General features: G+C 43.6%; 1 protein-coding gene across 1 annotated transcript in view; it reads right to left on the bottom strand.

Moving 5' to 3' along the window:
• Positions 1-12,573, bottom strand: part of IGF1R (insulin like growth factor 1 receptor) — an 857,678-nt gene that overhangs the window by 454,499 nt on the left and 390,606 nt on the right. The gene's annotated exons all lie outside the window — the stretch shown is intronic.

Raw genomic sequence — 12,573 nt, 5'->3', positions numbered from 1 at the left:
AGCACCACAGCAGAGCTGTCTATATAGCTCCTCCCTTGACTCCACCCCCCAGTCATTCAACCCGAAGATATAAGAAGAAAAAGGAGAAACTAAAAGGTGCAGAGGTGACTGAAGTTTTAAATCAAAAAATATAACCTGTCTTAAATTGACAGGGCGGGCCGTGGACTCGTCGTATCATAGAAGAAACCAATTTATCAGGTAAGCATAAATTTACTTTTCTTCTATAAGATACGACGAGTCCACGGATTCATCCTTTACTTGTGGGATACAATACCAAAGCTACAGGACACGAATGAATAGAGGGACAAGACAGATACCTAAACAGAAGGCACCACTGCTTGAAGAACTTTTCTCCCAAAAATAGCCTCCAAAGAAGCAAAAGTATCAAATTTGGAAAATTTGGAAAAGGTATGAAGGGAAGACCAAGTCGCAGCCTTAAAATCTGTTCAACAGAAGCATCGTTTTTTAAAAGCCCATGTGGAAGCCACCGTTCTAGTAGAATAAGCTGTAATCCTTTCAGCAGGCTGCTGTCCAGCAGTCTCGTATGCCAAACGGATGATGCTTTTCAGCCAAAAAGAAAGAGGTAGCCGTAGCTTTTTTACCTCTACGCTATCCAGAATAGACAACAAACAGAGAAGATGTTTGACGGAAATCCTTGGTCGCTTGCAAGTAAAACTTCAAGGCACGAACCACGTCCAAGTTATGTAACAGACGCTCCTTCTTAGAAGAAGGGTTAGGACACAGAGAAGGAACAACAATTTCCTGATTAATATTCTTATTAGAAACAACCTTAGGAAGGAATCCAGGTTTGGTACGCAAAACCACCTTATCAGAATGGAATATAAGATAAGGCGAGTCGCATTGTAATGCAGATAGTTCAGAAACTCTTCGAGCAGAAAAGATAGCAACTAAAAACAGAACTTTCCAAGATAGAAGCTTAATATCTATGGAATGCATAGGTTCAAACGGAACCCCTTGAAGAACTTTAAGAACTAAATTCAAACTCCATGGCGGAGCAACAGGTTTAAACACAGGCTTAATTCTAACCAAAGCCTGACAAAACGACTGAACGTCTGGGACATCTGCCAGACGCTTGTGCAATAAGATTGACAAAGCAGATATCTGTCCCTTTAAGGAACTAGCTGATAACCCCTTCTCCAATCCTTCATGGAGAAAGGACAAAATCCTAGGAATCCTGATCTTACTCCATGAGTAGCCTTTGGATTCGCACCAATAAAGATATTTATCTTATGGTAAATTTTCCTAGTGATAGGCTTTCGAGCCTGAATCAAGGTATCTATGACCGACTCAGATAATCCCCGCTTAGATAAAATCAAGCGTTCAATCTCCAGGCAGTCAGCCGCAGAGAAACTAGATTTGGATGTTGGAACAGACCCTGAATGAGAAGGTCCTGTCTCAGTAGCAGTTTCCACGGTGGCAGAGATGACATCTCCACCAGATCTGTATACCAAGTCCTGCGTGGCCATGCAGGTGCTATCAAAATTACCGAAGCCCTCTCCTGTTTGATTCTGGCAATCAGATGAGGAAGGAGAGGAAAAGGAGGAAACACATAAGCCAGGTTGAACGACCACGGTACTGTTAGAGCATCTATGAGAACTGCTTGAGGATCCCTTGATCTGGACCCGTAACAAGGAAGTTTGGCATTCTGACGAGATGCCATCAGATCCAATTCTGATGTGCCCCATTGATGAATCAATTGTGCAAACACCTCCGGATGGAGCTCCCAGTCTGACGACTGAGAAAATCCGCTTCCCAATACTCCACTCCTGGGACATAGATTGCTGATAGATGGCAAGAGTGAGTCTCTGCCCATCGAATGATTTTGGAAAACTCTATCATTGATGATTGATATATGCTACAGTCGTGATATTGTCCGACTGGAATCTTATGAATTTGGCCGAAGCCAGCTAAGGGAACGCCTGAAGCGCGTTGAATATCGCACTCAGTTCTAGAATAATTATTCGAAGAAGAGCCTCCTCCTGAGTCCACACACCCTGTGCCTTCAGGGAATTCCAGACTGCACCCAAGCCAAAGAGGCTGGCGTCCGTCGTCACTATGACCCATGCTGGCCTGCGGAAACACATTCCCTGGGACAGATGATCCTGTGAAAACCACCAAAGAAGAGAGTCTCTGGTCTCTTGATCCAGATTTATCTGAGGAGATAAATTTGCATAATCCCCATTTTACCGTTTGAGCATGCACAGTTGCAGTGGTCTGAGATGCAAGCGAGCAAACGGAACTATGTCCATTGCCGCTACCATTAGTCCAATTACCTCCATACACTGAGCCACTAACGGCCGAGGAATTGAATGAAGTGCTCGGCAAGTGGTTAAGATCTTTGATTTTCTGACCTCCGTCAGAAAAATGTTCATGTCTACCGAGTCTATCAGAGTTCCTAGGAATGGAACTCTTGTGAGAGGGACAAGTGAACTCTTCTTTATGTTCACCTTCCACCCGTGAGATCTCAGAAAAGTCAACACGATGTCCGTGTGAGATTTGGCTAGCTGGTAAGTTGACGCCTGAATCAAGATATCGTCCAGATAGGGCGCCACTGCTATGCCCCACGGCCTTAGAGCCGCCAGAAGGGACCCTAGCACCTTTGTGAAAATTATGGGAGCTGTGGCCAACCCGAAAGGAAGGGCCATAAACTGGTAATGCTTGTCCAGGAAGGCGAACCTGAGGAACTGTTGATGACCATTGTGGATAGGAATGTGAAGATACGCATCCTTCAAATCCACGGTGGCCATATATTAACCCTCCTGGATCATAGGTAAAATTGTCCGAATGGTCTCCACCTTGAAGGATGGGACTCTGAGAAATTTGTTTAGAATTTTGAGATCTACAATCGGTCTGAAGGTTCCCTCTTTTTTGGGAACTACGAACAGATTGGAGTAAAACCCCTGCCCCTGTTCTGCTTTTGGAACTGGGCAGATTACAGCCATAGTATATAGGTCTTCTACACAGCGTAAGAACGCCTCTCTTTTTGTCTGGTTTACAGACAACCGTGAAAGATGAAATCTCCCCCTTGGAGGAGAATCTTTGAATTCTAGAAGATACCCCTGGGTCACGATTTTTAAAGCCCAGGAATCCTGAACATCTCTTGCCCAAGCCTGAGCGAAGAGAGAAAGTCTGCCCCCTACTAGATCCGGTCCTGGATCAGGGGCTGCCCCTTCATGCTGTCTTGGTAGCAGCAGCGGCTTCTTGGCCTGTTTACCTTTATTCCAGGTCTGGTTAGGTCTCCAGACTGACTTGGACTGAGCAAAATTCCCCTCCTGCTTTGCGGCAGGGGAGGAGGCAGAGGGACCACCTTTGAAGTTTCAAAAGGAACAAACATTATTTTGTATGGCCCTCATTCTATTTGTCTTATCCTGAGGAAGGGCATGGCCTTTTCCCCCAGATCATGTCGGAAATGATCTCCTTCAGTTCAGGCCCGAATAGGGTCTTACCTTTGAAAGGAATAGCTAATAGCTAAGATTTTGATGACACATCAGCAGACTAGGACTTAAGCCATAACGCTCTACGCGCTAAAATGGCAAAACCTGAATTCTTTGCTGCTAATTTAGTCAGTTGAAAAGCGGCATCTGTAATAAAAGAATTAGCTAGCTTGAGAGCCTTAATTCTATCTAAAATATCATCTAATGGGGTCTCAACCTTAAGAGCCTCAAACCAAAAAGCAGCTGCAGTAGTTACAGGAACAATGCACGCTATAGGTTGTAGAAGAAAACCCTGATGAATAAACAATTTCTTTAGAAGACCCTCTAATTTTTTATCCATAGGATCTTTGAAAGCACAACTGTCCTCAATAGGTATGGTTGTATGCTTAGCCAGGGTAGAAATAACTCCCTCCACCTTAGGGACCGTCTGCCACGAATCCCGAATGGTGTCAGATATGGGAAACATTTTCTTAAAAGTAGGAGGGGGAGAGAACGGAATGCCTGGTCTATCCCATTCCTTAGTAACAATGTCCGAAATCCTCTTAGGGACCGGAAAAACATTAGTGAAAGTAGGGACCTCTAGATATCTATCCATTTTACACAATTTCTCTGGTGGAATTACAATAGGGTCACAATCATCCAGAGTCGCTAAAAACTCCCTGAGCAACAAGCGGAGGTGTTCAAGCATAAACTTAAAAGCCGTCATGTCTGTTTGAGGGAACATCTTTCCTGAATCAGAAAGCTCTCCCTCAGACAGCAATTCCCCCACCCCCAAATCAGAACATTGTGAGGGTACATCGGAGATGGCTAATAAAGCGTCAGAGGGCTCAGCATTCACTCTAATACCGGACCTACTGCGCTTCCCCTGCAAACCAGGCAGTTTAGATAATACCTCTGTGAGGGTAGTAGACATAACTGCGGCCATATCTTGCAAGGTGAAAGAATTAGACGCACTAGAAGTACTTGGTGTCGCTTGGGCAGGCGTTAAAGGTTGTGACACTTGGGGAGAAGTAGATGGCATAACCTGATTCTCTTCTAACTGAGAATCATCCTCAGACATACTTTTATCAGCTAAAATATGTTCTTTGCAATGTAAGGCCCTTTCAGTACATGAGGGACACATTTTAAGTGGGGGTTCCACAATGGCTTCTAAACACATGGAACATTGGCTTTCCTCAATGTCAGACATGTTAAACAGGCTAGTAATGACCACAAACAGGCTTAAAAAAAACTTTATTTAGTGAAAAAATAACAATCTGAAAAAAATGGTACTGCGCCTTTAAGAGAAAAAAAAGCATACAATTTTTCCAAAACTGCTTTAAAACAATAAAATTATCCCAATTTTATGATAAAAGCATTGCAACTTTTCAGCTAAGTTTGCCCCACAAGGAAAGGAATACTTAACCCTTACCAGAAAAACGTTGTGCTATAAAACGCTTATTTCAAATAAAAAAACACCCCCTGCCCTCAGGGGTCTGTAAAATCGGATTAAACCTTCGATTTGGCCCAATACTGCTGCTTGTCTGGGAAAAACAACTGCGGCGCCAAAATAGGCCCCGCCCATCTCACTCAATGTCTCACAGCCTAAAATAACCGCACCAGAGTGGTCTAAAACCTAGCCATGTGGGTTCATATACCCATAAATGAAGCCATGTGTACGATCTTATACTCAAAGTACAAAAAACGTCTATCATAAAAAACGTTATCTGTAACTCCCAGTTATAAAAAAGTTTGCCCACAAACATCATAACATCAGTGTCAACCATTTTTTTATAGCCCAATATACAAGTTCAGTAATACCCCTCTTTATACTTTAGGATTACTGCTTACCCTTTCCCTCATGGGGATACTGTCAGCCAATTCTGAAATAACACAGTCTCTCCAGAATAAAAAGACTGAACATACCTCACTGCTTATAGCATGAAAAACGTTCCTCACACTGAAGTTTCTTAAGTACTCCTCAGCCATTCTGTGGGAACTACTGTGGATCTTAGTAACAACTGCTAAGATCATCAGCCTCCAGGCAGAAGTCTTCATCCATCTGCTGCCTGGGAGAAAATAGTACACACCGGTACCATTTAAAATAAAAAAACTCTTGCTTGAAGAAAATAAAAAAACATAATTTATGCTTACCTGATAAATTTATTTCTCTTGTAGTGTATTCAGTCCACGGATCATCCATTACTTATGGGATATATTCCCTTCTCAACCGGAAGTTGCAAGAGGACCACCCAAAGCAGAGCTGCCACACAGCTCCTCCCTCCACATGTCACACCCAGTCATTCGACCGAAACAAGACAAGAAATGAGAAACTATAGGGTGCAGTGGTGACTAATTAAAATTTAGATCTGCCTTAAAAAAGACAGGGCGGGCCGTGGACTGTATACACTACAAGAGAAATAAATTTATCAGGTAAGCATAAATTATGTTTTCTCTTGTTAAGTGTATTCAGTCCACGGATCATCCATTACTTATGGGATACCAATACCAAAGCTAAAGTACACGGATGATGGGAGAGACAAGGCAGGAACTTAAACGGAAGGAACCACTGCCTGTAGAACCTTTCTCCCAAAAACAGCCTCCGAAGAAGCAAAAGTGTCAAATTTGTAAAATTTTGAAAAGGTGTGAAACGAAGACCAAGTCGCAGCCTTGCAAATCTGTTCAACAGAGGCCTCATTCTTAAAGGCCCAGGTGGAAGCCACAGCTCTAGTACAATGGGCTGTAATTCTTTCAGGGGGCTGCTGTCCAGCAGTCTCATAGGCTAAACGTATTATACTACGAAGCCAAAAAGAGAGAGAGGTTGCCTAAGCTTTTGACCTCTCCTCTGTCCAGAATAAACGACAAACAGGGAAGAAGTTTGATGAAAATCTTTAGTTGCCTGTAAATAGAACTTCAGGGCACGGACTACGTCCAGATTATGCAAAAGACGTTCCTTCTTTGAAGAAGGATTAGGGCACAATGATGGGACAACAATCTCTTGATTGATATTCCTGTTAGAAACTACCTTAGGTAAAAACCCAGGTTTAGTACGCAGAACTACCTTGTCTGAATGGAAAACCAGATAAGGAGAATCACAATGTAAAGCAGATAACTCAGAGACTCTTCGAGCCGAGAAAATAGCCATCAAAAACAGAACTTTCCAAGATAAAAGCTTAATATCAATGGAATGAAGGGGTTCAAACGGAACACCCTGAAGAACTTTAAGAACCAAGTTTAAGCTCCACGGAGGAGCAACAGTTTTAAACACAGGCTTAATCCTAGCCAAAGCCTGACAAAAAGCCTGGACGTCTGGAACTTCTGCCAGACACTTGTGCAAAAGAATAGACAGAGCAGAAATCTGTCCCTTCAACGAACTAGCAGATAAGCCCTTTTCCAAACCCTCTTGTAGAAAGGACAATATCCTAGGAATCCTAACCTTACTCCATGAGTAACTCTTGGATTCACACCAATATAAGTATTTACGCCATATCTTATGATAGATTTTTCTGGTAACAGGCTTCCGAGCCTGTATTAAGGTATCAATAACTGACTCTGAGAAGCCACGATTGGATAGAATCAAGCGTTCAATCTCCATGCAGTCAGCCTCAGAGAAATTAGATTTGGATGGTTGAAAGGACCTTGAATTAGAAGGTCCTGCCTCAGAGGTAGAGACCATGGTGGACAGGACGACATGTCCACTAGGTCTGCATACCAGGTCCTGCGTGGCCACGCAGGCGCTATCAGAATCACCGATGCTGTCTCCTGTTTGATCTTGGCAATCAGTCGAGGCAGCAGCGGAAACGGTGGAAACACATAAGCCATGTTGAAGACCCAAGGGGCTGCTAGAGCATCTATCAGCACCGCTCCCGGGTCCCTGGACCTGGATCCGTAACGAGGAAGCTTGGCGTTCTGGCGAGACGCCATGAGATCCAGTTCTGGTTTGCCCCAACGACGAATCAGTTGAGCGAACACCTCCGGATGAAGTTCCCACTCCCCCGGATGAAAAGTCTGGCGACTTAGAAAGTCCACCTCCCAGTTCTCCACGCCTGGGATGTGGATCGCTGACAGGTGGCAAGAGTGAAACTCTGCCCAGCGAATTATCTTTGAGACTTCTAACATCGCTAGGGAACTCCTGGTTCCCCCTTGATGGTTGATGTAAGCCACAGTCGTGATGTTGTCCGACTGAAATCTGATGAACCTCAGTGTTGCTAACTGAGGCCAAGCTAGAAGAGCCTTGAATATTGCTCTTAATTCCAGAATATTTATTGGGAGGAGTATCTCCTCCTGAGTCCACGATCCCTGAGCCTTCAGGGAGTTCCAGACTGCGCCCCAACCTAGAAGGCTGGCATCTGTTGTTACAATCGTCCAGTCTGGCCTGCGAAAGGTCATGCCCTTGGACAGATGGATCCGAGAAAGCCACCAGAGAAGAGAATCTCTGGTCTCTTGATCCAGATTTAGTAGAGGGGACAAATTTGAGTAATCCCCATTCCACTGACCTAGCATGCATAATTGCAGCGGTCTGAGATGCAGGCGCGCATATGGCACTATGTCCATTGCCGCTACCATTAAGCCGATTACTTCCATGCACTGAGCCACTGACGGGCGTGGAATGGAATGAAGGACACGGCAAGCATTTAGAGGTTTTGACAACCTGGACTCCGTCAGGTAAATTTTCATCTCTACCGAATCTATAAGAGTCCCTAGGAAGGAGACTCTTGTGAGTGGTGATAGAGAACTCTTTTCCACGTTCACCTTCCACCCATGCGACCTCAGAAATGCTAGAACTATCTCTGTATGAGACTTGGCAATTTGAAAGCTTGATGCCTGTATCAGGATGTCGTCTAGATACGGAGCCACCACTATGCCTCGCGGTCGTAGAACCGCCAGAAGTGAGCCCAGAACCTTTGTAAAGATTCTCGGGGCCATAGCTAACCCGAAGGGAAGAGCTACAAACTGGTAATGCCTGTCTAGGAAGGCAAATCTTAGGTACCGATAATGATCTTTGTGAATCGGTATGTGAAGGTAGGCATCCTTTAAGTCCACTGTGGTCATGTACTGACCCTCTTGGATCATGGGTAGGATGGTTCGAATAGTTTCCATTTTGAATGATGGAACTCTTAGGAATTTGTTTAAGATTTTTAGGTCCAAGATTGGTCTGAAGGTTCCCTCGTTCTTGGGAACCACGAACAGATTTGAGTAAAATCCTTGCCCTTGTTCCGTCCGCGGAACTGGGTGGATCACCCCCATTACAAGGAGGTCTTGTACACAGCGTAGAAATGCCTCTTTCTTTATTTGGTTTGCTGATAACCTTGAAAGATTAAATCTCCCTTGTGGAGGAGAAGCTTTGAAATCCAGAAGATATCCCTGGGATATGATCTCCAACGCCCAGGGATCTTGGACATCTCTTGCCCACGCCTGGGCGAAGAGAGAAAGTCTGCCCCCCACTAAATCCGTTTCCGGATAGGGGGCAATCCCTTCATGCTGTCTTAGGGGCAGTAGTAGGTTTTCTGGCCTGCTTGCCCTTGTTCCAGGACTGGTTAGTTTTCCAGGCCTGTCTGTAACGAGCAACAGTTCCTTCCTGTTTTGGAGCGGAGGAAGTTGATGCTGCTCCTGCCTTGAAGTTTCGAAAGGCACGAAAATTAGACTGTTTGGCCTTTGATTTGACCCTGTCCTGAGGAAGGGTATGACCCTTACCTCCAGTAATGTCAGCGATAATTTCTTTCAAGCCGGGCCCGAATAAGGTTTGCCCCTTGAAAGGAATATTAAGCAATTTAGATTTAGAAGTCACGTCGGCTGACCAGGATTTAAGCCATAGCGCTCTGCGCGCCTGGATGGCGAATCCGGAGTTCTTAGACATTAGTTTAGTTAAATGTACAATGGCATCAGAAACAAATGCATTAGCTAGCTTAAGTGCTTTAAGCTTGTCCATAATTTCATCCAATGGAGCTGAGTGAAGGGCTTCTTCTAGACACTCAAACCAGAATGCCGCCGCAGCAGTGACAGGCGCAATGCATGCAAGGGGCTGTAAGATAAAACCTTGTTGAACAAACATTTTCTTAAGGTAACCTTCTAATTTTTTATCCATTGGATCCGAAAAAGCACAACTATCCTCCACCGGGATAGTGGTACGCTTAGCTAAAGTAGAAACTGCTCCCTCCACCTTGGGGACCGTTTGCCATAAGTCCCGTGTAGTGGCGTCTATTGGAAACATTTTCCTAAATATAGGAGGTGGGGAAAAGGGCACACCAGGTCTATCCCACTCCTTGCTAATAATTTCTGTAAGCCTTTTAGGTATAGGAAAAACGTCAGTACACACCGGCACCGCATAGTATCTATCCAGCCTACATAATTTCTCTGGAATTGCAACTGTATTACAGTCATTCAGAGCCGCTAAAACCTCCCCTAGCAATACACGGATGTTCTCAAGCTTAAATTTAAAATTAGAAATCTCTCAATCCGGTTTCCCTGAATCAGATCCGTCACCCACAGAATGAAGCTCTCCGTCCTCATGTTCTGCAAACTGTGACGCAGTATCAGACATGGCTCTCATAGCACCAGCGCGCTCTGTCCTTATCCCAGAGCTATCGCGCTTGCCTCTTAATTCTGGCAATTTAGATAAAACTTCTGTCAGGGCATTATTCATAATAGTGGCCATGTCTTGTAAAGTGATTTGTATGGGCGTCTCTGATGTACTTGGCGCCACAATATCACGCGCCTCCTGAGCGGGAGGCGAAGGTACTGACACGTGAGGAGAGTTAGTCGGCATAACTTCCCCCTCGTCGTCTGGTGATAATTCTTTTATAGATAAAGACTGACCTTTATTATTTAAAGTGAAATCAATACATTTAGTACACATATTTCTATGGGGCTCCACACTGGCCTTCAAACATAATGAACAAACAGATTCATCTGTGTCAGACATGTTTAAAAAGACTAGCAATGAGGCTAGCAAGCTTGGAAAACACTTTGAAATAAGTTTACAAGCACTAAATAAAACGCTACTGCGCCTTTAATAAGCACAAAAAATTGTCACAGTTGAAATAACCATGAACCAAATCAGTTATAGCAACCAAATTTTCACAATAAATGTATTGTTAGCAGAGCATTGCACCCACTTGCAAATGGATGATTAACCCCTTAATACCCAAAACGGATAATAATATAGAAAAAAACGTTTTTTAACACAGTCAAACACACTGTCACAGGTCTGCTGTGACTGATTTCCTCCCTCAAAATGACTTTTGAAGTCCCCTGAGCTCTCTAGAGACGTCCTGTCTCATGCAGGAAGAAACAGGAAGACAGAGACTGAATTTTTACTGCGCAAAAAAGAGCTAAAATAGGCCCCTCTCACTCATATTACAACAGTGGGAAGCCTCAGGTAACTGTTTCCATGCAGAAATACAAGTCAGCCATGTGGAAAATTCATGCCCCAATAAATTTTATCACCACACCTACCTCACAAAAACGATTAAACATGCCAGCAACCGTTTTAAACATCTTTTTCTTTTATTTTTTAAAGAGTATGTATCTCTATTGATAAGCCTGATACCAGTCCTTCTACTGCAGTTAAGACTTATTATATTACTTCAGTAATAGCAGCATTTTCTTAGTCAAATTCCATTCCTAGAAAATGACTTTACTGTATATACATTAATCAGCCTGATACCAGTCACTTCCACTGCATTTAAGGCTGTACTTACATAATATCGGTATCAGCAGTATTTTCTTAGTCAATTCCATTCCTTAGAAAAATATTTTACTGCACATACCTTATTTGCAGGGGACACCGCACGCTATTCCCTTTCTGAAGTTACCCCACTCCTCAGAATGTGTGAGAACAGCCAGTGGATCTTAGTTACTTCTGCTAAGATCAAAGAAAACACAGGCAGATTCTTCTTCCAAATACTGCCTGAGAAAAAAACAGCACACTCCGGTGCCATTTAAAAATAACAAACTTTTGATTGAAGAAATAATTAAGTATAAAACACCACTCTCTTCTCACGACCTCCAGCTATGTTGAGAGTTGCAAGAGAATGACTGGGTGTGACATGTGGGGGGAGGAGCTGTGTGGCAGCTCTGCTTTGGGTGGTCCTCTTGCAACTTCCTGTTGGGAAGGGAATATATCCCATAAGTAATGGATGATCCGTGGACTGAATACACTTAACAAGAGAAACTAACATTTTATCACCTCTTTCACTTTACCCTTCCTACTACTTAGAGTAGGCAAAGAGAATGACTGGGGGTGGAGTCAAGGGAGGAGCTATATAGACAGCTCTGCTGTGGTGCTCTTTGCCACTTCCTGTTAGCAGGAGGATAATATCCCACAAGTAAAGGATGAATCCGTGGTATCGTCGTATCTTATAGAAGAAAACATACTTACCAGAAGACACCCATCCACATATAGCAGATAGCCAAACCAGTACTGAAACAGTTATCAGTAGAGGTAATGGAATATGAGAGTATATCGTCAAACTGAAAAGGGAGGTAGGAGATGAATCTCTACGACCGATAACAGAGAACCTATGAAATAGATCCCCGTGAGGAAAACCATTGCATTCAATAGGTGATACTCCCTTCACATCCCTCTGACATTCACTGTACTCCGAGAGGAAATGGGCTTTAAAATGCTGAGAAGCGCATATCAACGTAGAAATCTTAGCACAAACTTACTTCACCACCTCCATAGGAGGCACAGTTTGAAAAAACTGAATTGTGGGTGTGGTGAGGGGTGTATTTATAGGCATTTTGAGTTTTGGGAAACTTTGCCCCTCCTGGTTGGATTGTATATCCCATACGTCACTAGCTAATGGACTCTAGCCAATTACATGAAAAAAATAAGGACCTCTTCCTTTAGAGGTTTGTTCTTTTTATCCTGCAGTAAAAAGGCACCTTTGTCTCCAGTAACCGTGGAGTTAATTGAGCCCAGGCCTGGACAAAATAGAATATTTCCCTTAAATGGGAGGGAAAGAAGTCTTGACTTCAAAGTCATGTCCGCAGACCAGGACTTCAGCCAGAGTGCCCTATGGGCTTGAACAAAAAAACATGAAGCCTTGGCATTCAGGTGAATAATTTGCATATTTGCATCTCAAATAAAAGAATTAGCCACCCTTAAGGCCTTAATTCATTCTTGGATAAATTC

The sequence above is a fragment of the Bombina bombina genome, chromosome 6 (genome assembly GCF_027579735.1).
Source record: "Bombina bombina isolate aBomBom1 chromosome 6, aBomBom1.pri, whole genome shotgun sequence".
Lineage (NCBI taxonomy): Eukaryota > Metazoa > Chordata > Amphibia > Anura > Bombinatoridae > Bombina > Bombina bombina.
The sequence above is the reverse complement of the archived record's forward strand: the minus strand, read 5'-3'. Positions and strand labels throughout refer to the sequence as shown.